The sequence below is a fragment of the Semicossyphus pulcher genome, unplaced genomic scaffold (assembly GCF_022749685.1).
Source record: "Semicossyphus pulcher isolate SPU_LCO1_2020_fin unplaced genomic scaffold, fSemPul1.0.p SCAF_7, whole genome shotgun sequence".
NCBI lineage: Eukaryota > Metazoa > Chordata > Actinopteri > Labriformes > Labridae > Semicossyphus > Semicossyphus pulcher.
Genome location: NW_027211748.1, coordinates 30,307,142 through 30,334,725, shown reverse-complemented (window position 1 = coordinate 30,334,725; position 27,584 = coordinate 30,307,142). Strand labels below are relative to the sequence as shown.

The window sequence follows — 27,584 nt, the reverse complement described above, 5'->3', positions numbered from 1 at the left end:
TATTGTAAGTCTCATTTCTTTTAGTTTCCTGTTTGCACTTTGAGTTTCTGAATCCAAAACGAAACATGAACACCAAGTGTAAACTCTGAGGTGAACCTTTTAAATCTGAGAAATATCCATAAATAAACTCCACAGACGCGGCCTCCAGGTGGGTCGTCACTGTTTGTCTTTGGGCTCAGTGAGAAAAAGGCTTCCTGAGTGTGTTCAGCAGCAGACATGAATCTGCCTCAGTGGTTATTAGGACTCATAAAAAACTGTTTGCAGCTAATCGACACTTCCTTCCTGCAGCAGACGGGCTGTGTGGGTTTCTGCTCTGCAGCTTTCTCACCGTTAGCTGAGGTTATTCACATCAACAACACGACGACAGTTTAAACCATGGACTCTGGTTAAAGCATCATTCCAGGAACTTGAGTTTGATTTCCGAGCTCAGCACAAACTGTCTCAGCTTTTTATAATCTGTGAGAGAAACATTTCAAACTGTGAACTCAGAGCTGAGAAGCTGAAATAAAAAGACATGTTCAACCTGCAGTCTGCTCTTAATCTGTTTAAAGACCTCACACTAATTATTGTAGTGATAATTATTTTAGTTTGTTTTGTTTTATTGATTCTGTAAGTGTCAGAGTTTAATGACTGATCCCAACATGTAACATAAAACAACATATTAGAACATGTGGGAAAAGATCAAAGCGTGCAACATCAACAGACACAACAAGTTATTTATTTATGAATAAAATGACATCAGCATCATTCTTTGATCCATGTTAAGTGACAACAACTTTATTCTGTAACAAATGTTAAAAAATAAAATTAATTAATTTTTATCTTATGATACCTTTCACATTATGTTTATTTCATTTTTAAAAGGTTTAAAATCTGAAATTAAGAGTAAATTATATCATAAATAACTCCATAATAATGTTTTTCTACATTGTATTACTTTATTGATCAACTTATTGTTAAATTTCTTGCACCGTCATGAATATTAGTTTACGTATAATCAGCATCTATAACAAAAAATTATCACACCCATCATTTCAACAACATTCAGACTTCAGTCCGACTGATCAAGTCGCTGTGTAATTATTTTATAGCAGCTGTAGCTTCATAGCAGCTCTGCTGTTTGTTGTTGTATATAAGCAACAGTGTCATCGGCGTAGAGCTTTACTTTCACACTGACACAGTTATGAAAAGGGGGCACAGTGAACATGGTGGTACACCCAAACCAAGTCACATGTATATAACAGCTTAATGTTCATGTTTGCGAATATTTGTCTGACTGTGTTGTTCTTTCCTAGTGGTATGCTTCTATTCTTATAAACACATATATGTACATTCATTCTTGGTGCTGAGTAAACGTATATTGAGAGCTACAAACAACCAGAGTCAAATTACTTGTAGGTGTGAACGAACGCGGCCAATGAAGCTGATTCTGAGTTTTTTGCTGTGAAGCCAAAATGAAATGAAAGATTTGTATGAAACACAAAACTGGGATTTTTCAGTTTATTGAGAAAGTTACAGAGAATTAAAAAAAGAAACTGCTGCACTCTGAATATTGTATTAAATAGAAGATCAATCATCTATTATACAAATAAGGCATTTTTTTTACACGTTTAACTGCAGATGAAGCTTTAAATGAGGTGAATTGATGAGATTTGATTGTGAGAAAGGTCGAGCAGAAAACAGTCAGTCAGCATGTGTGCTGTTGATGGACGGTCCCTTGTTTGTGAGGATCCTCAGCAAACAGAGTCCACAGCAGTACACCAGACTCTTCACTATCAGCACCGTGTACAGCAGCACAAGCAGCTTCACCTTGTATTGAAACAGGGAAAGTGCCGGAACCTCTGACACAGAAAGGAGGTAAAAAAGAAGAGTCATTCATCTGCTCACCTCTTTTCTTTGACAGCATCTCCACAGACAACAAGCCTTCCTTACCTTGTTCTCTTTGGGCCTCCACTGTGCCCCCCTCGTGCCGCACAGAGCAGAGGTATTTATATGTGTAGAAAACGTCTTGATCAATCACTCTGATGGCGGCAGTGCGTCCCGACTCTCTGAGCTCCAGCTGCTCTCCCTCAGCAGGGGGCAGCTCCTCCAGAGGACCATCCTCCGCTCGTCTTCTCCAGGAGATCTGGACCAGAGGAGGAAACATGGCTGAGGCCACACACAGCAGGGATCTCTTCCCCTCCAGCTGGGCTGTGGGTGCTGCCGGGTACACGCTCACCACGGGCTTCACTACCTGCTCGTCTGAAGCAGCACACACACACACACACACACACACACACACACACAATACAGCACTAAGGTCAGCACATAAACTGTGTTCACCTGCATATCAAACAGTTATCTGCTGATGTCATTATACAGGTAACACACACACATGAAACACAATTGTCATTGTCATTATTACAATATGAACAGCTCGTTATATAAACTCTAACATGTACTCAACTATAAGCACTGAAAAAAACTGATTCTGAATCATTTTTAATAAAAATACAATAAATAAATTAACATGAGAAGTTCAGATTTATTAAAGACAGACAGGAACAAAATAACAATATAACACAATCAGCTAATATACCTTTATACAATATAAAATACTTTGTATTAATGTTAATGTAATTATTATAAGTTACATATTTACATTCACACTAAATACAATCAGCATTTTAACAACATTATGTATAACTTATTATAGATTTATGATCATGTAATTTACTCTCATTGTTGAATCAAATCAATAAAACAATAAGTTAAAAGTGTTTTTAATCACAATTCAAAATTTAGACTCAAAACTTCAATGAAAGTTTGGATGTCAAATAATAAAAAATACAGATATTATATAAGATAAAATATTATTGATCCCAGAGCAGAAGAACCAAATATTATAATAATATATAATAAATATAATATTGTATGTACTGTTAAAGAATCTAATGTGTGTAAGAACTAATATAAAATCTAATTTACTATCCAACATATATTTACTGTTCTATATATTTAAGATACAAACATGTTTCTGTTTGAGCCGTTAAACATCATCCTGTTAATTAAATAATAAAATACACATTGGAATACATTAACAGTAAAAGTATAGTAATATTATATTAAATATCTTTCTGGCTAATTATATCAATAAATCTTCCACTTAAAGACGCATGCACGATCATATGAGACACAATTGTCATGAGGTTCATTTTAATGATTAAACCTGATTAAATATTTAAAGTTATATGGTTTTAAAAATATAATAAACTGATAGATTTCAAAGTTTGTAATTTCATACATAATCTTGTTTTCACAAAACAAGCTGAGTTACTGAGATGATCAAACACAGTTTATTTGTAACATTATATATATTAACTTTACACACTGCCTTATACTGTTCATTGGTAAATAACTCTTATGTATTTAACTCTTTTGCATCTTTTTTTGTATTTAACTTTATTCTGCCAATTCTATTTAATTCTGGCATTCATATTTAAATCCCCGTAGATCCACTTCTCAGCATTTCATCTTTGTCTCTTATTGTTTTGTATATAGAATGCACATGTTGGACATTTTTCTGACTTCTATTCTATGCCATATATTTCCCTTTGCTGTCTCTGTGTCAGAGCGACTGTAACAAAGTGGGGATTAATAAAGTATTTCTGATTGTGATGAAACCTTTTCTTTTAAACTCAGGTTCATCCAGTGCAGAAATGTAGAATAACTTTAGATGTGAATTTAAATTTAAATAGATATTTTAAGGGATTATGAACCTTTTTAATGTTATCACAGCTGTGTGGCTGAATTGTCTGCTAAATATGAAAACAACAACAACATGTAAAGACTGAAACACAGAAAATAATAAAACAAAAAACTGAAGTTATGAATGTTTGTTCTTACCTGTTACAATCAGTTTAGTTCCAGAGCCAAAGATGAAGTAGTAGAGGTCTTCTCCTTCCCACAGTGAAACAGACTGATACAAAAACCTGTGTGCTGCTCAAAGTGTCTGCTGACATGAACGAGTCCAAATGATGAAGCAGGATCATATTTCAGCTCTGTGATGTGTTTTTATCTGATGTAAGACACTTTATTTACTGTGCAATATATATTATCTACTGTGCAACATTTTAATGTGCAATATACACACATTGTTTGACTTGATGCATGTTTATATGTTACTGTGGTGCCTGAATGTCGCTCACTTAAGGTGAAGCATTCCTTAACTTTATTGTACATTGTATAAAGACAATAAAGGTTTTCTATTGTTCTTTATTCTATTGTAAAGTTCACATCAACATGACTGTCTCTTCTGTTAGTGTCTCTTTAGACACCAGCAGTGTTGCTCTGTGGAAGCTAATGTCTGTCTGTCCACGACTTTAGTCCACATGGATCGGACCTGGACCAGAGGATGGATGGATCTGTACATGTTCTTGGTCCCCTGAGGATTCATTCATTCATGTATTCATTCATTCATTCATTCATTGGTTCACTGTGTGGATTCTGACGTTTCCTTTAGCGCCACCAGCAGGTCAGTGTTTTCAGCTCAGAGTGAAATATCTCAGCTGTTGGATGGATGAACATTTAATGTGATCACACATTCATGTTCCCCTCAGGATGAACTGGACTCTAATTTTTCTCTTCATTCATCTTGTTTGCTTGTTTTGTTTTGTTTACCATGATATTAATTTCAATTTGTGCTGCAGCTGCAAGAATAAGTTTCAAGTTCCCTTCAGTAACAAAACATGTGAGCAACAAATGAAGTGACTGTAACACACAGATGTAATCCTAGTCGGATCTGTCGTTCACTGATGATGCAGCAGTGATATTATAAACCTGAGTTTGTGCGTTTCCACAGGCGGGGATCTGTCAGCTGCAGCTGAGTGGACTTTAGTCTGGATTATGAGTTCACTTCTTTATATCTGTCTGATATCAGAGTTTGCTCTGAGTCTGTAAAATATGACCACCTGCTGTCAGAACACTTGTTGATGTTTGTGATTGGTCATATGCTGCAGACTCCGCCCCTTTATGTGAATGAGCTCACAGAAACACTTTGGTTGACTTACTGAGCGTGCTCATCAATTAGTCTGAACCCGTCGGCCTCGCTGGTCACGTGTTGTCGAGAATGAGGATTCATTCAATCCGACCAGCTCCTCACAAGGACTTTAATGAACAGCTCATCACTAAAGGTGGATGATTGTCACATGACGAGGGGAAAGGTGTTCAAAGGGGCCGCTTGGTCTGCTGGGAAAGGTATCCCAGCATGCTTTGAGCAGCCAATCAGCTGCTTGCAATACACAATCAGTGGGAGTGAGTTTGCTTTCAGTGCACACACGGCCTCACCGAGCTGATAACCAGCGTGGCGACCTCCTTTGTAAGGGTTACTGACTCGTGATAAACAAAAGGGTTTGGGTATGTTGAACTTGTTCTGTAGTTCAGGCCTCAGGGCACCTGGTGGGCGGAGTCAGGTCATGAGGAGATCATGCTCACCTTGCTGCTCACCATTGTTACGTGCCGGCCGCTCTATTGCTCTCTCTCTCTTCCTCTCTGGTTTTCCCTCTACCTGTCAGGTAACAGCAGAACACCTGATCATCAGCCATAGGACCGCCTCCTCATCAGAGGCGGTGGGGGAGTAAGAGGAGGCCAGTGGAGAAGGAGGAAAGAGAGAAGCTGAATCACACGTCCAGGCGCAGCTCTGGGGGAAATCTTTCTTTTTCCTCACTTCCTGTTTTTGTCTCTCTTTCCCATGCTCGGGTTAGCGTGCTGGGTTTTGTTATTTGGAATCTGATATCAGATGATCATATTGATTTACTCTCTTTAACTGAGACTTGGCTGTGTCAGGAAGAATATGTCAGCTTAAATGAACCCACTCCTCCCAGTCATCTTAATACTCATATTCCTCGAGACACTGGTCGAGGTGGTGGAGTGGCAGCTATCTTCAGTTCTAGTCTTCTAATCAACCCTCGACCCAAACTTAGTTTCAGCTCTTTTGAAAGCCTTGTTCTGAGTTTTTCACACCCAGCCTGTAAAACTTTACAGCCTGTTTTATTTGTGATAGTATACCGCCCTCCTGGCGCATACTCTGCTTTTCTAACTGAATTCTCAGAGTTTTTATCAGATTTAGTCCTGAGTTCAGATCAAATAATTATTGTAGGGGACTTCAATATTCATGTAGATGTTGATAATGATAGTCTTAGCATGGCATTTATGTCCCTTTTGGACTCTATTGGTTTCACTCAAAGTGTAAACCAGCCTACTCACCGCTTTAACCACACCCTCCACCTTGTTCTAGCTTATGGCCTTGAAACCGAAAACTTAATTGTCTTCCCACAAAATCCTCTTTTATCAGATCACTATTTAGTAACATTCGATGTCCTGTTAACCGACTACTCTCCAGTTAACAAAAATGTCGTCACAAGATGTTTGTCTGACAGGACTGTAGCTAAATTTAAGGAAACAATTCCAGCTGCTTTTAATTCTTTACCACATCTGTTTACTACAGAAAGCTCTGATGCTAATGTTAGTCCCTCTCAGCTTGATCAGTTTGTTGATAGTCCTGCAGGTGTGCTGAGGTACTCTAGACTCGATTGCCCCCTTAAAAAAGAAGATTATTAAACGACAGAGGCTAGCTCCATGGTATAACTCAGAAACTCGTAACTTGAAGCAAATGTCGCGTAAATTTGAAAGAATGTGGCGATCCACCAAAACAGAAGAGTCTCGTTTACTCTGGCAAAATAGTCTTAATAAATACAGGAAGGCCCTACGGCATGCTCGAGGTGTCTACTACTCCTCCCTCATAGAAGAACATAAAAACAATCCCAGGTACCTTTTCAGCACTGTAGCCAGGCTGACAGAGAGTCACAGCTCCACTGAGCCAAGTATTCCTATAGGCCTCAGCAGTGATGATTTCATGAGCTTCTTTAATGACAAAATCCTAAAGATTAGAGACAAAATGTGTAACCTCCTGCCGTTAACTGGTGCAGATGTATCTTTGGAAACTGCTCAAAAACCTGATGTTTACACTGTTTTTCTCCAATTGACCTTCCTGAGCTAAATTCTCTGATCTCTTCGTCTAAACCATCAACCTGCCTTTTAGACCCGATTCCAACCAAGCTGCTTCAGGAAGTCTTTCCCTCAATTAGCACTTCTTTACTAGATATGATCAATATGTCTTTATCGACGGGCTATGTACCCCAGCCTTTTAAACTAGCTGTAATTAAGCCACTTCTTAAAAAGCCTACCCTAGAATCAGGCACCTTAGCTAACTATAGACCTATATCTAACCTTCCTTTTATCTCAAAGATCCTTGAGAAAGCAGTCGCTAATCAATTATGTGACTTTCTTCATAACAACAGTTTATTTGAGGACTTTCAGTCAGGATTTAGAGTCCACCACAGCACTGAGACAGCACTGAGAGTTTCAAATGATCTACTTCCTGCTTCAGACAGAGGACTTCTCTCTGTACTCGTCCTGTTAGATCTTAGTGCCGCTTTCGACACGATAGACCATCACATCCTGTTACAGAGACTAGAACATTTAATTGACATTACAGGATCTGCACTAAGTTGGTTTAAATCTTATTCATCAGATCGATCTCAGTTTGTTAATGTTCATGATGTGTCCTCTATGCAAACCAAAGTTAGTCATGGAGTTCCACAAGGTTCTGTGCTCGGACCGATTCTTTTTACCTTATATATGCTTCCTCTGGGTAATATCATGAGGAAACACTCCATTAATTTTCATTGTTATGCAGATGATACTCAATTATACTTATCTATGAAGCCAGACGAAACCAATCAGCTATCTAAACTAGAAGCATGCCTTAAGGACATAAAGATCTGGATGACTAGAAACTTTCTGCTACTTAATTCAGACAAAACTGAAGTTATTGTGCTCGGCCCAAAACACCTCAGAGACTCTTTCTCTAATGATATAGCTGCCCTAGATGGCATCAGCCTGGCATCCAGCACTACTGTTAGGAATCTGGGAGTTCTGTTTGATCAGGATATGTCCTTCATCTCCCACATAAAACAAATATCAAGGACAGCCTTCTTTCATCTTCACAACAAACATCAGACACATCCTGTCTCAACACGATGCAGAAAAACTAGTCCATGCATTCGTTACTTCCAGGTTGGATTATTGTAACTCGTTACTATCAGGCTGCCCTAATAAGTCACTAAAAACTCTGCAGCTGGTACAAAATGCTGCAGCACGTGTGCTGACAAGAACTAGGAAGAGAGATCACATCTCTCCTGTATTAGCCTCTCTGCACTGGCTTCCTGTAAAATCTAGAATAGAATTTAAAATCCTTCTTCTTACTTACAAAGCTCTTAATGGTCAGGCACCATCATATCTTAAAGAGCTCATAGTGCCATATTACCCCTCTAGAACATTGCGCTCCCAGGATGCAGGCCTGCTTGTGGTACCTAAAGTCTCTAAGAGTAGTGTTGGAGGTAGAGCCTTCAATTACCAGGCCCCCCTCCTCTGGAACAATCTACCAGTCAAGGTCCGGGAGGCAGACACCCTCTCTTCTTTTAAGAGTAGACTTAAAACTTTCCTCTTTGATAAAGCTTATAGTTAGGCCTGGCTCAGGCTTGGACTAGCCCAGAGTTACGCTGCTATAGGTTTAGACTGCCGGGGGGATCTGGCACACCAAGCTTCTCTCTCTCTCTCTCTCTCTGTCTCCCTCTCTCTCTCTCTCTCCCTCTCTCTCTCTCTCTCTCTCTCTCTGTCTCTGTCTCTCTCTCTCTCTCTCTCTCTCTCTCTCTCTCTCTCTCTCTCTCTCTCTGTCATATTAATGCAGCTCATTAACTCTGTATCTTCTGGTCCCATTAACATTACTAACCACATATCTTCCCGGGAGTTCTTGTGCTCCCTTGTCTTGAAGGTTCCTGAGGATCGTTGCTGCAGACCACCTGCTGCTGTGGACCTGCTCGACTGCAACAACTACTAACATCAGCCTTCCCCATAGTATCATTATTGTTGCTGCTAATGCTAATAGTAGACCTGTTGACTTCAACTGTTACAATTACGATTACCTCAGCCTTTATCATTACTCTGCTTCTCTCGCTAATTTATTTATTTAGCTAATCTTCACCCTAGTCTACCACTATTATTGGCATTGTAACCATAAGTATGTGTCTGTTGTTGTTCATGTAACAAGGACATATGTTGTTGTGGTAACAAGAACATATGTTGTTGTTGCTCTCTTTGCCTGTCTCTATCCTGCATCTCCTTCTATCCCATGTTCAGCCCATCCAGTCTCTTCAGATTTTCAACATGAGTCTGGTTCTGCTCGAGGTTTCTGCCTGTTAAAGGAAGTTTTTCTGCCAATGTGCCGAATTGCTAAGTGCTACTCATGGTGATTCATGTTGGGCCTCTCTTTAAATAACAGAACAAAGAGTCGGTCTAGACCTGCTCTTTCTGTAAAGTGTCTCGAGATAACCCTGGTTATGATTTGGCGCTATACAAATAAAGTTTGATTGATTGATTGATTGATTATTTAAGTTTGGGTTGGAGCTCCCCGGTAGTTTAGTTTTTGAATTCTTATTTTGTTAGGTAGAGTTTCTTTGAGGGAGTGAAGGGGGATGGTCTGAGTGTGACGGCCAGCTGCATGGCTGGCTCAGTCCGTCCCCATCTTTTGTTCTTTGTGGCCGGGAGCTCGACCCTTTTTGTTTGTCACTCTAATGTTTTTCTACTTACAGGCATTTTGTTGCAATAAAATATGATTGTTTGACTTTGAGCTTTGGTCATGGTGTCCTTTATGTGTTCGGTCTCTAGAGCCGTTTTGTGTGTGTTACAGAGGCCGTAACATATTTGGGGGCTCGTCCACACCTTTTTTTCCACATTGCGTGGTTTTGTTTGTCGGCTCATGTAGACGCCGCGTGCGGGTAAGTGCTGATGTTTTTCCCTTTGATCGCCTCGGTGTTGTAGCTGTGCGTGTTGTCTCGGCGCAGTTATTTGTGATCGCAAACTGTGTCATTGTGACTTTTTCTCTCACCGTGTGTTAAGTGATGCGTAGTTTGACAGTGGTGTGTTGCTTTGATACCTTGTGTAGTTTGCTGCTTGTTTCAAAGTGCCTCCTTCTGTGTGTGTGCGTGCCAGGTGAAGTTTTACGCACACACGTGTTGGACGCCGTTGATTCCTTTGTGCTGCTGTTTTGTGTGTGCAGTGAATCTTTTGTATGTTGTGCTATTTTTGGGCTGTGTTTTGTCAGCCGGTAAAATCTGAGTTTCCGTCCTGACCGGTTTTGTGGTCAGCGGTTGTTTAACATGAACTCATAACAATGGAGGTTAACTTGGATGATTTCGTTGGGAAACCGACTCTTGATACGTTTCATCGGTGCACGAAAGAAAATGTTATCGTTATTGCTGATCACTTTGAGGTAACTGTGTCTAAGCAATCAAGAAAACAAGTAATACAATCCGAATTGTTGTCTGCGCCGTCTCAGACAGAGACCTTGCTTTGCGACCCCGGTACGTTGTGTTCACCTGCTGGAAACAAAGTCTGTAAGAAATGCTCCGATTTAAAGAGTTGGAAATTGAAATGCAGCGCTTAGACATGAAAGAAAAAGAACTGAGCAATGAATTGGAAGTACTAAAAATGCAAGAGGAAACCAAGAGACAGCTTGAGCTCCAACAGTCTTCCTCACCGGCTGCGTCTCATTCTCAGTACGAGGAATTTGATATAAATAAATGTATCCGATGAATTCCTCCATTTAATGGGAAAGATGTGGATCAATGTTTTACTCTGTTTGAACGTGTGGCGAAGACTTTGAAATGGCCTACAAATGTCTGGCCTCTGCTTCTTCAGCGTGTGCTTACTGGTAAAGCGCAGGATGCGTACGCGTCCTTACCGGCTGAAGTGAGTCTGGATTATGATTCGAGTTTGCGGATGAGTACGTCCTCACACACAGGGATACATTTGAAAGGTCCCATTTATCCACAGAGCGTAGTTTTCCTGTAGCCAAGTCCTTTGTGTCGTCAGCGAAGTGGAGCTCTGACGTGGAGGTGAAGTCTAGTGTTAAGGAAGGGGCTACGGATAAGCCAGTTTGTTTGTCTTGTAAGCAGCGTGGCCACACCTTCAACAACTGTTTTGTGTTGAATAAAAAGAACAAGTCCCCCAAAGCAGTTAACCTGTTAGAAACAGAAACGTTCTTGTGAAAATGTCTCTGCTGTCGCGGCTCCGCTCAGCGATTTGTTGAGCCCCAAAGGCGTTTTTGCTGCTCTCAGAGTTGCCAGTATGTTATAATTAGGGCTGGGCAACGATTAAAAGTTTTAATTGCGATTAATCGCATTGTTATACGCAAAATCCAATAATGAATTCAAAAATAGTGTATAGCACAATTTTTATTTTAAATGTATTGCCATATGAACTAAAGTGCTATAACATTTGTTGTGCAAACACTTTTAACATAAACATTTTGTTTATACAGTAGCAGTTAAATAAAATATTTAGTGAAAATCTAAACTTAAACAAAAAAAACAAACTGCCCACAAAATCTTGAGCCACAATCAGAACATTAAAACAGGCAATTTCTGAGGTAACAGCAGAAACATTTTTCTGTTTTCAGGGAGCAGCATAACCACTCTATGTTCAGTACCAAATGTCCCCGTTAAAGTGAGGTGAAGCACAAAAAAAGTTCACGGCTGGCATTTACTGTGCAGGGGACTCGTCTGTAAAGTCCATGTTCATACTGCATTTCCTTTGCAGAATCTCAGTCAAAAAAAAAACAGAAAACACTTTCAGTGCAGTTTGTCAGTTCCTAGAACTTGACTTTTTTTTTACTCCTCTGCACCAAGCCAGTTACTAAGACACACAAGATTATTCACATTTTCAGATGACAAAGAAGCTCTCTTCTTCTGGACAATATGACCAGCAAGAGAAAACAACCTTTCACAGGGAACGGATGTTGCAGGTGTGGCCAAGTACTTCTGTGCATAAGAGGCCAGCCTGCTGTGTGAGCCTGCATGTTTGGACCACCACTCTAATGGACCGGACTCTGAACTGATGGTGGGCTCTGCTCTGTATCGACGCACAACGTTCTCTCTGAGTCTTCTTCTTGTTCAGAATCAGACTCAGATGAAGCTGCCAATAGGGTTAACTTTTTCTTTGGTGGCTCTGATGCTTTTTCTTCGGAAGGTTTCTCTGCAACAACCATCTGTTCCTTGACCAAGTTGGTGACTGAGGCCCACACCTCTTTCCTCTCAGCTCTGGGGATACACTTGAGGTCCTTGAATCTAGGGTCCAATGCAGTAGCAATCTTCAGATATGCAATGTTAGAATTTCCCATGCGTGTCTCCAGGTCTTTTCTGAATGTAGACTTGAACTTGGCCACATAGGCAGGGTCATCATCTGAGCTCTCCATCACCCGGGAGAGATGGCAAAAAGCAGGCAGAGCCACAGAGCATGAGACATACTTTTGTCCTCCCAAAAGTTCAGTCAAATACCTGCAACAGAAAATCAATTCCACTTCAGTCCAAATAAATTCCATTCACTGTTACACAAAAAATATCCTCTACATATTCATGCTGCATTTACATATTGACACACACACACATATAAACACACTATTTCTCTCTAACATGCACTCAGACAGGATAGTGAGAAATATGATATATAACATACCTGCAAGGCTCCAGTAGCATTTCCAACCTCTGCAGTTTGTCCATTTCAGCTGTAGCTGGCATGGCAATCTTGGTGTGTGTGGTGAGGACATCCCTCAGTGGCTGTTCGTTTCGGCGGATGCTTTTTATCATGTCCAGAGATGAATTCCATCTGGTCGGAACATCTTGCATAAGCGACTCCTTCTTTTGTCCATGTTCAACTTGTTGTTGCTCTAATTCTGCAGCATTAGCTGGACTGTGTTTAAAGTGCCCCACAACTTCTCTGCACTTGGCCAGGACATTGTCAAACACACTGTTCTGCAGAGATACTGTGACAGAACGCTGGAGAGTGTGCGCGAAGCAGGGGACATGTTCAAAAGGTAGATGTCTCGCAGCAGCGATCATATTCCTTGCACTATCTGTGCTAAGTGTGGTGACTTTATTTGACACATTCCACTGCTGAGCAACTTGAATAAAGTGTCCTGCGCACGTTTCAGCATAATGTCTCTCCTCGGTTTTCATTACAGTCAGAGCATGTGAACGCAGCACCCACTGTTCATCAATGTAATGTACTGTAACTCCGAGGTAATTATCGTTACCTAGTGATGTCCAGTAGTCCCCAGTGAGAGCAACATAGGGTGCAGGTTGTAAAGCTGTCACTTTTGCAGACCTCTCCTTTTCATAGAGCTCGTGTATTCTTCTTGTGATGGTGCGTCTTGAGGGAGTCTCATACCTGCCGTCATCTGTTGCGATTCTGAGAACGTCTCTCAGACCGACATCTTCCACAACCCGAATCGGCCTGCAGTCTGTAGCTATCCACGTCGCTATGGCATTTGTTAGCTTGTCTTGCCTTGCTTTATCTATACGTCTCCCACACGTTGCATCCAACGTAGTCTGCCGAAGCCTCCCTCCACTGTTTGTTTCGGTGAGTGATTTGCCGGCATCAACTGTGTGTACCGCATTTAGGTGATATTTTAAACTGGAAGTACTCCGGTGATACGAAAATTCAGCCTTGTAGTGGTTAAAAATAACCTTGGTTCTGTCGACTCCGCCGTCTGGAAGAACTTTAAAATAAAATTGTCCATGTAAAAGTTGCGCACTCGTCTCCATATTTGTTTGGCCGCAAATTATTTCTTTTTCCGGTTCCTGTGAGCGCCGCAACAGACTTTTTCAAAACAAAAGCCAGTGAGCAACAGACAAATGAAAACTGCGTTAATATGCGATAAAATAATTGTCGGCGTTATTAAATTTATGAGTTAACGCAATAATAACGCGTTAACTTGCCCAGCCTTAGTTATAATGTAACCAAAAAGTTGGACCCACGTACACACAGCAAACACACTGGAAATGCAGGCTGACAAAAGGTCATTTATTCCAAACTGAAAGGCTGAAGTTGAGCAGGGCAGGGCGGACCAGAGTGGCTTGAGGACAGGAGCTGGGCGTGGAGACGGTGGAGACGGCAGGAGAAGGTGGATCTAAGCACAAAAAAACACAGAGTCAGTACGACAAACAAACGGTCAAAAAGCTTTCAAAGAGCAGCCTGGTCGAAGAGCACATGTGGTGAACGGACGAACTGGGAGGAATGACCGTCTCAACCGGGCTTTTATACAGAGCAGAGTGTAGGTGGCTTGATGAGCTGATGAGCGGCAGGTGTGCAGGCTTGTTCTGAGAAGTCAGCAAGGCCACGCCCAGCTCCTACTGACACACAAAGAGAGAACATACAGGCACACAAGGGAGGGGAAACACAGGGAAACACGGGGCAGACAGACGAGGACCCTGACACAGTATGCGTTTGACTGTATTAAAGCTTTGTTGACTAATGCCCCTGTACTTGCTGCGCCTGTTTTCGACCGTCAGTTTAATCTCTCTGTTGATGCCAGTGACGTGGGAGCGGGTGCTGTCCTCCTCCGAGAAGGAGACGATGGGGTGGAACACCCGGTCTCGTATTTCTCCAAGAAATTCACTCGGCATCAACAGAAGTATTCTACCATCGCAAAGGAGGCTCTCGCCCTCGTTCTCGCACTCAAACATTTTGAAGTTTATGTCGGCTCTGCAAATACACCGACTGTCGTGTACACTGATCACAATCCTTGGTTTCTCTTCTAACAGGCCTTCCTCCTCTGACCTTTACGATATTGATGATATTGATGATATTGATGATGCTGATCAGGATATTCATGATGATATTGACCTCGTTGATGATGATGCTTCCTTACGCCCTGTGCACTTCCTGTCAGCACCAGTGTCCGGTCACACTTGAGGGGTCGTACGACATAATAACGTGGTAATAATGTCTGTAACCTGAGTTATTGATTTGTTTTTTACTTACATAATGACTTTACGTTTTATTTCAAAGAAAATGAAGAAGGATCTGCAGTGAGGAGCCTTGTGAGTGACTTTATCCACCAATCAGCTGCCCTGGAAACACGTCACAATAAAACATTAGTGGTGCTGATAAGAGATCATGTCTCTCCACATTTCACCTTCAGTTCGGCCGAGAACCGCGAGCAGCTCGCTGTAAAAACAGGCGAGCCTCCTATCTTCTAGATTTGCTGCGTGATAAACGACTCCCAGCCCGACGTCCTCCTCCGTGCGCTGCATTGTTTACAGTCCAGTCAGCAGCTCGAGAAGCGACCGTGTGTTCAGATCAAAGGTAAATTCTCCCTCCAGATGTGTCTGCTAAATAAACGCTGTCATCTCTCGGTTCGTCCCATCCCCCGGAGGAGCGCCCGTTCAGCTGTCTGTGCTGAGTCTCAGTCTCACTGTAAACAGGAAGTTACACAGAGGCTGCACTCTGGCATACTTCAGAGGCGGAGCCATCGTTTATGATGCATTTGAGGAAGTCGGGAAATCTAAACGCTGATCAGCTTTTAAGACACAGCATCAAGCAGATTTGTCTCTAGTTGAATGTTAGCAGTAGCACAGATTGTTAGCTGTTAGCCTGCAGCTGTCTGTTTATAGAGATCAATAAGAAGCTGAATGGTTGTCAGATGAAGCTGACGGGAGTCATGATGTCATCACGGTGGATTACGTTCGCCTGTTTTTTTTACTTGATGTATTCTCAGTTAACTCTGATGTGTTTTCATGTTTTTTCTAACCCAGTCTATGTGTCTGTTTTCTAAAGGTTTTTTTCTCTTACTTGGCTGCAAAACAAATTTTCCCCTCGGGGACAATAAAGTTGAAGTTTCCTGCATTCACTGAAGCCTGCTGACACGTGATTGGTCAAAACTACTCCGACTACAGGCCAGAACACTTCCTGTACTAAAATCCGGTGGTGCGCCTGATTCTACATTTTGATGTAGCGTTTGATTTGTACACGAGACGAGTAGAGAGCATGTTGTGTTTTGTATGAGCAGGCCTTGAGCTGAGCTGTGACATCATTAAGTTTCCATCAGCGTTGTGACTTTGATCCAGCCGCACATCTATTTGATCTTTTGACCTGGATGATGTTTGTATGAGTTTCTGACCTTTATTGTTTCTCTGTATCTTGATCATTTTGTTCTCTGTGTGGAGCAACAATAAAGCTGCTGACACAAATACACATGAATATTATATTACAGTGAAGAAGTGCTGACAGCAGGAGAGACATGAATCCATCAGTTCAGTGTGTCTGTGACTCTGGCTGAGTGAAACATGTGAACCTGGGCTGTGGTTTACTGCTCTCTTCCTGTTACTAACTCATCTGTTGGTTTTTGTTCAGGCTGCTCGCATCTTTTCTCACTGTGGGGATCAAGTTTACCACAGGAGCAGTAGTATGAGGCTGAATGAGAGAGTGTAACGTTCTGGAGCTGCAACTCACAGACGTTCTGTTTATTCACAGCTGAGAAATCATCTTTCTGAGGATGATTGGAGCTTTTAAGTATTTCATCATCACTCCTGTCTATCATAAGAATCAGACTGAATGTTTCTGTGTCTTTCTTCTGGAGCCAGTATATGTAACTATAATCACACTGGTCGATGCCTCCACAGCTGAAGGAGACATTTTCACCCTCTCTCCTGGTCAATGTTAAATCCTCCTGAATCAGCTCTGCTGCCGTGGCAAGCAGCGCTGTGGAGAAAGAGACAGACAGGTGAAGGTTGGCGTTTGATACAGGTAGAGTCTGTGGGCTCCTGATTGGCTGGAAACACTCACCTGAACACAGACAGCACAGGGCAGCAGCTGGGAGGAGACGCATCTTGTGCAGCGGTGTTTCCTCTGGGGAACCTGAGGAGAAGTGGCGCTCTGATGCTGCTGAGGCCGAACGAGGACGAGCTGTGAGATCAGACGAGGGTCACGTGGTTTCTAACAGGACCTCAGAACTCCCATCAGCCCCTGCGGCGGACAGATAAGGCCGCTGCTGCTGACTGACGGCTCGGCTGAAGCTGTCGTGGGGTACACAGCACACAGTCAGCACAAAGATAATAACATTCATCATAATAACTTTCTTTGTTTAGTATTGCTGCTTTCCATAAAACAACAGTTCAGCCTCTATTGAAGGGTGTAAAATCACTACAGCTTCATTAGAATAAAGAGAAATAACACACTGGGCTCAATTTAAACACAATGATGGATTCAAGGCGAGAACATGCTGTATAGTTGTTCATGTTTACTATAGAAAGAATGAAAAGCTTCTATTTTGTTGTGCAGTTTGTCAAACTGAGACCTTCATTCTCCCAAACTCTGCTCTTCAAACGTCTCATGCTGAAGAAGAAGACGAGGGTTAGTGTCAGATGGGATCATTTATTACTGCCTCTATATATCTTTGTTGTATTATCAGTATTTGAATGTTTTCTCTGATTGATTCGGATGAAGAAGAACATGTTGCATTAAACATGTCTGATGTTACATGTGTGTTTGTGTGTCAGCTCGCTGTCACATCATCAGGTAAGCTCTCCCGTCATGGCTGAGTGATAGATTTGAATTTGCAGCTGGAGCTGACAGAAAGCATCAAGGAGAAAGACCACCACCATGTGGTTAGTGAGAGGAACTGCAGAGACACACAGAAGATGCTGATGATGGTCGTGATGATGCTCATATATGTTGTTTTTCTGGAACAACAAACACACTGACATCTATTAATGTTTGTTATCTGTAATCAGCCATTGTTTGTCATTAAATTTCACCCCAACATCACTTGGCAGACCCATGCACGCAGCTGTCGCTAGCTACCAACTTTGTCTGCATATTCACACACCAGACTCCATTCAAAAATCTGTCATTTAAGGACCATGTGGATTATTGGTTAGAATCTTCCCATGCAGAAGGATCTAAAACTCATTTTTAACCATCAATAGACAAAGAGTCTTAGTTTGGCTGAAGATCCAAAAGTCTGTTAGTATTTAGTGTTTAGCTAGTTGAGGTTTGCTAATAACGTTCGATACATGTTCACAGACCAGACTCCATTCAAAAACCAGTCATTTTAAGACCATGTGGCTTAAAATCTTTCCATGCATGAAGAGCTGAAACACATTTTTGAACCATCTAAAGACACTTCATCTGGCTGTGGATTAAAAAAGTAAGGTAAGGTAAACTTTATTATCTCCGAGGGGCAATTCTTTTTACAGCCAGCAGGACAAAAAACACAAACAGACAAAAACACAGTCACACAGTACACAGTAATCACAGGTAAAAAACACATGCTACATGATCTCGATGAGGAGTCTGATGGTGGCAGGAACAAATGAGCTTTTAAGGCGGTTAGTCCTACACCCCGGCAGTGCATACCTGCGCCCAGATGGCAACAGCTTGTATGCCGCAAAGAGCGGATGGGTGCAATCGGCTAAGATAGCCTGTGCCTTTATAGTGGCTCTGGCTCTGTATAAAAAAGATAGGTCCTTAAGACTAACGCCAGCAATTTTACTGCACACTTTCACAATGTTCTCCATCCTCTTCCTATTTTTAAGAGAAAGAGACCCAAACCAACAGATACAAGAAAATGTTAAAACAGACTCAATAAAACAAGAATAAAACATTCTCATAAAACAGCTGTCAACATTAGAACTTTTCAGCTTACGATAAAAGTACATCCGTTGGTGGGCTTTTTTGCATATGGCGTCAGAGTTGGCATCAAAAGTCAGTTTATTATCAATAATTGTCCCCAGATACTTGTACTGTTCCACCATGTCGACAGCCTGGTTGCTGATAAAGGAGGGGGGACCAGGGGAAGATGCTCCTCTGAAATCAATAATCATTTCTTTGGTTTTTGTGACATTGATATTCAGGAAGGAGCGTTCACACCAAGAATTAAAACCAGTCAGTATGGGCCCATGCTGGCAGTCCTTATCATTAAGGAGAGAGACAATGACAGAGTGATCTTGGGGACAGGCACGATGACAGAGTTCTTCCAGATGCGTGGGACAGTACCCAGCTGAAGGGACTTCGTCAAAATAAAGGACAAAATAACAGAAAGTGGGTCGGCACAGTTTCTCAAAAGGCGGCCGCTGATATTATCTGGGCCGGGACTTTTCCTCTCTTTAACCCCTTTAAATAGTTTAAGAACAGAATCACACTCAATATGTATAGCTGGACTTTCTGAGGAAGCATCTTTAGCTACAGACAGTTCATGGCTAAAGTCATAGATATTAAAGCGATTATAAAAGACATTCAGCTCAGATAGAGCACTTCTTTTTATTCAGGGTTAATCTGTTTGATGAATCCTTTTATTTCTGTGAAGGTTCTCAGTCATCAGCGAAACGACACATTACCCTATTTAAAGAAAGTTATATCGTAATAACATATAACTGTGCTTCATTCTTCTCCAGTACATTGTAGGGTTTGTTCACAAAGCTCAGAGGGAGACACTCTGCTTGTCCCCCTTTCCTCCTGTAAGTGTTCACCTACCAGGCTAACCACACTTACCACCTGACCACGGGACCATGTTCCTGTTTACAGGCCCTCGTGGGGACCTTTCTTCTCAGGCACGGTCTTTCTAAACGTTTATCCCAAAGGAAGGCCCTCTACTTTCCCCCTTCTCCCATCATGAGTTGTTTTCCTTCTGATTCTGTGAAAGTACTGGTAAAGGTGGTATACAGGGACCTCACGGGGGACCGTTACCTGGCTAATGATGATCAGTTCTGCTAGGACAGACAGCTGCACGTCAGGTCAGTGAGGATGAGTCAGACGCGCAGTTACGCGCTAGGCATAGACGGATTATCAGAGCCGGCCCGAGGCATAAGCGAACTAAGCAGCTGCTTGGGGCCCCCTGACCACCAGGGGGCCCCAAATCGAGAAAAAAAAAAACTTTTTTTTTTTTTTTTTTTTTTTTACATATTAAATAAATTAAACAAGTGACATAAATGAATGAATGAATGAATAATTCAAGACAAGATGATTCTGATTTCATGATCAATATACCTGCCTACAACCGCTGTGTCTGCCAGCGTTTGAGTCATGAGCATGAACTAGGCACCTTGCGTGCGTAGACAATTTGCGCGCATAGACACTGCGTCAACTTCAAGCGTCTTATTAGAGTCAGATGGAAGAGACGGTAAGCCATGTCACAAAAGAGGACGTATCCCTCTGGTGCCGAAAAGAGAAAGAAGAAAAGGACAGATGAGGAGAAAAAACAGCAAGAAAAAGGTATGTTTGCATGATTATTTACAGTATGTTTTTTCAGTATGTTTTGTGCTCACTTGAAGTAGCGGCTGTAGCTATGATAGCAGTTAGTTAGCTAGCTGGCTAATTAACGTCATGATCTTATATAAGCCATCACGAGAGCGACGTCCCCGCCATCAACAGTGAAATGTCTCCTATTAATATACATTTATCTAGGTGGATTTAAGATGTCAAGGATATTGGGAGTGTTTAGGATGTTCAACCAAGCATGTACCTCCCTATGTGCTAGCTCTAGCTGGGCTTATGTTGTAAACTAAAGTTAGCTGACTGAGGTGGACATTAGCACTAGCTACATGAAAACGTAGCTGAAGGCAAATTTACCACATCTCCTCAGAGGGATTGTTTCTGATTTCACACCTGAAAGCGTTGATAGTTTATTACTGTTTTATAATGTGACATAGTGGTAAGTCTGATCGCGACTATGTGCAGAGTCTTCATCCATGAGATATCGGTTTCAGTTGGCGGAAACACCCGAAGGTGAACTTAACCTGACTAGGTGGGATGCCAGCTAGCATTGCTGTGCGTGTCGAAGGTTAGTAAACCTCACTCGGACTGAGTCCAGCGCGCTATGCAGCAGGCTAAAAGCCCAGGCTGACAACCCACTGACCAGAGCGACTCTTAAGGCGTCGGTAACGTTCAACACGCACAGCTATGGTAGCTGGCATCTGTTACATAGGCAAAGATGGAGCACTAAGATATTTGGTTTAAAGTACAGTTATAATGTAACATGTTAATGAGAGATGGCGTGTTGGTCTTTACGAGAAAATATCATGTTGGGTGGGGAGACTTCTGTGATGAAAATAGACTTCAATTTTATTAATATGGCGAGTGATGTAGCGGTGCTACCCTCATAATTAGGCTGCAGTAGATCACCATGTTAAGTGTTCACCATACTGCAATTATGCCTCATTTGCCTATAAATATGAATTGTTAGGTGTGGAATTGCTTGTTGATGAGTGTAAGTAATGATGGCAAAATAAACTCATTCTGCTCCATCAACTATGCACTTATGCAATGTTATTTTTCAGGAACACTGTTGAAGTACTTTGGAGCGCAACCAACTCTACCTGCCTCTGATGTTTCATCAAGTGTCAGTGCCTCCACAGCTGATGATACAGCAGGTGAGGTTTTTCTTGATGGCAAATGGTTACGTAGCCTGTTAATATGACATGACACATTTAACATAGCTTTTTATTTTTGTTTGTTTTATCATTGCAGGTTCATCCACTGCAGAGTTGCAGGCACCTGAAAGCGAGGGGCAGTTAACAGCACGTGAAAGTGAGGAGCAGCTACCAGCGCTTACATTCACTGATACATCGGTTTCAACCTCAACTGGCGTGACAGGTCAGTTAATCTAACAGTTTTTTTTTGTGTGTTGGCTTACTTTACTGTAAAATATCCTGTGTTATGTTATAATTCTATTTTTTTTTAATCTAATGTCCCTACAGGTCCTTCTACATCTGCACCCACTGCTGTAGATTTCCCATCCACTCCCTCAACAAGCTCCAGCTATCAAGATAGATCAACAGCTCCTCCAATTGACCCAGTTGAATGGTCAGCGGTCCTGTCTGACTCAGAAAGGACTGATCTGGTAAGAAGAGGGCCAGTGCCAATAAGTGACACCTTCACCTTCCCCAAAAAATCAGATGGACGAAGCTTTCACTACCACTATACATACAGACAATTAGTTAATGGGGAAAAAATCAAGCGAAGCCGGCTAATTTATTCAAAGAAAAATGATGCGGTTTACTGCTTCTGTTGCAAATTATTCTCGAGAAAGTCCACAAAACTGTCAACAGAGGGACAGCGTGATTGGGTAAATGTAGGTGCTTTGCTGAAACAGCATGAGAATAGTCCAGATCATTGCAATCATATGGTGAAGTGGAAAGACTTTGCCCTCCGTCTTTTTAAGGAGAAGACTATTGATGCAACAGAAATGGCCCTTTTGGAGGCCGAAAAAAATCGTTGGAGAGATGTTCTCATCTGTTTGATTAGTATCATTCAGTCTTTGGCAGAGAGGAATCTTGCACTCAGGGGGTCTGTTGATACTTTGCATCAGGACAACAATGGGAACTTCCTTAAAGAGGTGGAACTGATGGCAAAATTTGACCTGGTGTTAAAAGACCACATCAGACGAATTGATAGTGGAATGCAGCACAACACTTACTTGGGTAAGACTATCCAGAATGAGCTGATAGAGTGTATCAGTGACAAAATAATGGAGGCAATGGTGTCAGAAATCAAGGAGTGCAAATATTATTCAATAATATTAGACTGTACACCTGATGTAAGTCACCGTGAACAGATGTCTGTTGTGGTGCGCATAGTCACTCTGGGCAAAACACCGGAAATAAAAGAGCACTTTTTAGGATTTCTCATAGCTCCTGAATCCACTGGCCTGGGTTTGTCCAATCTAATCCTTAACAGGCTTGAAGAATTGAACATCCCTTTTCAGGACTGTCGGGGTCAGTCTTATGATAATGGGGCTAATATGAAGGGCAAAAACAAAGGTGTGCAGGCTAGGCTATTGGTTAAAAATCCACGAGCTTTTTATGTGCCTTGCAGTGCTCATACCCTAAATCTGACAGTCTCAGATGCGGCTAAAGCATCAACGGATGCCTCCTGTTTTTTTGGAAACGTGGAGAAGGTGTACAATTTGTTCGCTGGGTCCACTCAAAGGTGGGCCATCTTACAGAAGTACGTTGACCTCACCCTCAAGTCCTGGAGTGAGACGCGCTGGGAAAGCCGCATTATAAGCATTGAAGCTTTGCGCTACCAAGCAGAGAAGGTGAGGGAAGCCCTGCTAGAAGTTAGAAATAATGCGACTGACTCTGTAGTGGCAGTTGAAGCCAACTCCCTTGCTGAAGAAATAGGTTCATTTAGATTTCAGATTTGCTGTGTTGTCTGGTTTGACATCCTGTCTAAAATTAACATCACTAGCAAGCTTCTACAGTCAAGCAACATTCAGCTTGATGTAGCTGTTAACCTTGTCCATAAGAACAAAAGCGAACTCATCAGTTACAGAAAAACAGGCTTCTGTGATGCACAGACATCTGCAAAAGAAATTTGTGAGCAGATGAACACTGAAGCAGTGCTGAAAGAGAAGCGATTGCGTTCTACAAAAAGGCACTTTGCCCATGAGGCTGCAGATGAGCCTATAGCGGATGCTATGAAGAGGCTAGAAGTGTCCTTTTTTAATGCTGTAGTGGACTGCAGCATTCAGTCTTTGGAGGATAGATTTAAGTCTCTAAGTGAGGTTAAAGAAAACTTTGGAGTGCTGCTCAATTTTAGGGAGCTAGATCAAAAGGTTCGGAGGGACCAGTGTAAGGTTCTTGGGGAAAAACTCTCTTGTGGAGAGGAGGCTGATGTTGATGGTAGCGCACTGGCTGTAGAGATTGAGAGTCTTCCTGAACTTCCCCAAACTAGGATGACCGCCCTTGAGCTTCTCACATACCTCTCACACAATGAGATGTGTGAGCTTTACCCAAATCTTTGGGTAGCTCTCAGGATAGCCTGCACTCTGCCTGTGACAGTTGCCTCAGCAGAGAGGAGCTTTTCCAAGCTCAAATTGATCAAAACATACCTGAGATCCTCAATTGCCCAGGAAAGACTAAGTGGACTTGCTGTTATTAGCATTAATAACAAAGTTGGCCAAGCAATACCATACAATGATGTCATCAGTGACTTTGCCTCCAGAAAAGCTAGGAAGGAAAGATTTTGAGGACAGTTACACTGTATTGAGACTGTGAAAATATGATTATTTCTCAACTGTTTTCAACAATAATTGTCATTGTTGAACCCTTGATGTTATTATGTTTCTGATTTCTCAGCTTTGTCATTATTTTAGCAAATAATTTATTTGATATGTTTTGTGACAGTTTGTTTTTAGTTAATAAAAGAGTAAAGTCAAAGTTAAAAGTTTTAAAAGCAAAAGTGGAATACTGAGGCACTTTTATTATTTAAGTATCTATTCTTTTTGGAACATTTTATTTTTGATTATATTAATGTTTGTCTGTTTTGGTTTTATTTTGTACTTGAAGATTGCTAATTTAATTCATTTTAATTTGAAAAACAAGTCATTAAACTGGTTTACTTGTTTACAACAAATGCAATCTCTGCTGTTGTATTTTGTCATTTTTCAATTCGAGTTCAGTAAACCACACTTAGTACTTCACTTTGAATATGAAAGTTTAAAATAAATTTGTGATTTTAGTACCCTCTAAGGTTAAAAGGTGACTGGTTTGGTGTAAATAACAACTATATTAATACAGGGGTCTACCAAGCCCAGGGGGCCAGAGGTCTAGAGGGGCCAGGAGCCCCAAAACATGGGGGCGGTGGGGGGGTCCTTATGCATCTGTGCCTGTGACAGTAGTTCATAATCCGTCACTGTAGTAATACAATTTATAATGTAAAGTTATAGTGTGACATTTGTGTCAATAATTGTCAAGCGCAGGTGACTCCGCGGTGGTGGGAGGGGGGCCCCCAAATCAAATTCTGCTAAGGGCCCCCAAAAGGCTTGGGCCGGCCCTGCAGCTTGAGCTCCAACAGTCTTCCTCACCGGCTGTGTCTCATTCTCAGTACGAGGAATTTGATATAAATAAATGTATCCGAGTAATTCCTCCATTTAATGGGAAAGATGTGGATCAATGTTTTACTCTGTTTGAACGTGTGGCGAAGACTTTGAAATGGCCTACAAATGTCTGGCCTCTGCTTCTTCAGCGTGTGCTAACTGGTAAAGCGCAGGATGCGTACGCGTCCTTACCGGCTGAAGTGAGTCTGGATTATGATTCGAGTTTGCGGATGAGTACGTCCTCACACACAGGGATACATTTGAAAGGTCCCATTTATCCACAGAGCGTAGTTTTCCTGTAGCCAAGTCCTTTGTGTTGTCAGCGAAGTGGAGCTCTGACGTGGAGGTGAAGTCTAGTGTTAAGGAAGGGGCTACGGATAAGCCAGTTTGTTTGTCTTGTAAGCAGCGTGGCCACACCTTCAACAACTGTTTTGTGTTGAATAAAAAGAACAAGTCCCCCAAAGCAGTTAACCTGTTAGAAACAGAAACGTTCTTGTGAAAATGTCTCTGCTGTCGCGGCTCCGCTCAGCGATTTGTTGAGCCCCAAAGGCGTTTTTGCTGCTCTCAGAGTTGCCAGTATGTTATAATGTAACCAAAAAGTTGGACCCACGTACACACAGCAAACACACTGGAAATGCAGGCTGACAAAAGGTCATTTATTCCAAACTGAAAGGCTGAAGTTGAGCAGGGCAAGGCGGACCAGAGTGGCTTGAGGACAGGAGCTGGGCGTGGAGACGGTGGAGACGGCAGGAGAAGGTGGATCTAAGCACAAAAAAACACAGAGTCAGTACGACAAACAAACGGTCAAAAAGCTTTCAAAGAGCAGCCTGGTCGAAGAGCACATGTGGTGAACGGACGAAATGGGAGGAATGACCGTCTCAACCGGGCTTTTATACAGAGCAGAGTGTAGGTGGCTTGATGAGCTGATGAGCGGCAGGTGTGCAGGCTTGTTCTGAGAAGTCAGCAAGGCCACGCCCAGCTCCTACTGACACACAAAGAGAGAACATACAGGCACACAAGGGAGGGGAAACACAGGGAAACACGGGGCAGCCAGACGAGGACCCTGACACAGTATGCGTTTGACTGTATTAAAGCTTTGTTGACTAATGCCCCTGTACTTGCTGCGCCTGTTTTCGACCGTCAGTTTAATCTCTCTGTTGATGCCAGTGACGTGGGAGCGGGTGCTGTCCTCCTCCGAGAAGGAGACGATGGGGTGGAACACCCGGTCTCGTATTTCTCCAAGAAATTCACTCGGCATCAACAGAAGTATTCTACCATCGCAAAGGAGGCTCTCGCCCTCGTTCTCGCACTCACACATTTTGAAGTTTATGTCGGCTCTGCAAATACACCGACTGTCGTGTACACTGATCACAATCCTTGGTTTCTCTTCTAACAGGCCTTCCTCCTCTGACCTTTACGATATTGATGATATTGATGATATTGATGATGCTGATCAGGATATTCATGATGATATTGACCTCGTTGATGATGATGCTTCCTTACGCCCTGTGCACTTCCTGTCAGCACCAGTGTCCGGTCACACTTGAGGGGTCGTACGACATAATAACGTGGTAATAATGTCTGTAACCTGAGTTATTGATTTGTTTTTTACTTACATAATGACTTTACGTTTTATTTCAAAGAAAATGAAGAAGGATCTGCAGTGAGGAGCCTTGTGAGTGACTTTATCCACCAATCAGCTGCCCTGGAAACACGTCACAATAAAACATTAGTGGTGCTGATAAGAGATCATGTCTCTCCACATTTCACCTTCAGTTCGGCCGAGAACCGCGAGCAGCTCGCTGTAAAAACAGGCGAGCCTCCTATCTTCTAGATTTGCTGCGTGATAAACGACTCCCAGCCCGACGTCCTCCTCCGTGCGCTGCATTGTTTACAGTCCAGTCAGCAGCTCGAGAAGCGACCGTGTGTTCAGATCAAAGGTAAATTCTCCCTCCAGATGTGTCTGCTAAATAAACGCTGTCATCTCTCGGTTCGTCCCATCCCCCGGAGGAGCGCCCGTTCATCTGTCTGTGCTGAGTCTCAGTCTCACTGTAAACAGGAAGTTACACAGAGGCTGCACTCTGGCTTACTTCAGAGGCGGAGCCATCGTTTATGATGCATTTGAGGAAGTCGGGAAATCTAAACGCTGATCAGCTTTTAAGACACAGCATCAAGCAGATTTGTCTCTAGTTGAATGTTAGCTGTAGCACAGATTGTTAGCTGTTAGCCTGCAGCTGTCTGTTTATAGAGATCAATAAGAAGCTGAATGGTTGTCAGATGAAGCTGACGGGAGTCATGATGTCATCACGGTGGATTACGTTCGCCTGTTTTTTTTACTTGATGTATTCTCAGTTAACTCTGATGTGTTTTCATGTTTTTTCTAACCCAGTCTATGTGTCTGTTTTCTGAAGGTTTTTTTCTCTTACTTGGCTGCAAAACAAATTTTCCCCTCGGGGACAATAAAGTTGAAGTTTCCTGCATTCACTGAAGCCTGCTGACACGTGATTGGTCAAAACTACTCCGACTACAGGCCAGAACACTTCCTGTACTAAAATCCGGTGGTGCGCCTGATTCTACATTTTGATGTAGCGTTTGATTTGTACACGAGACGAGTAGAGAGCATGTTGTGTTTTGTATGAGCAGGCCTTGAGCTGAGCTGTGACATCATTAAGTTTCCATCAGCGTTGTGACTTTGATCCAGCCGCACATCTATTTGATCTTTTGACCTGGATGATGTTTGTATGAGTTTCTGACCTTTATTGTTTCTCTGTATCTTGATCATTTTGTTCTCTGTGTGGAGCAACAATAAAGCTGCTGACACAAATACACA

At 42.1% G+C, this 27,584-nt stretch overlaps 1 pseudogene; it reads right to left on the bottom strand.

The window, feature by feature from the left end:
* Positions 1-1,625: 1,625 nt before the first annotated feature.
* Positions 1,626-26,072, bottom strand: LOC138611623 (uncharacterized; annotated as a pseudogene).
* Positions 26,073-27,584: the final 1,512 nt, after the last annotated feature.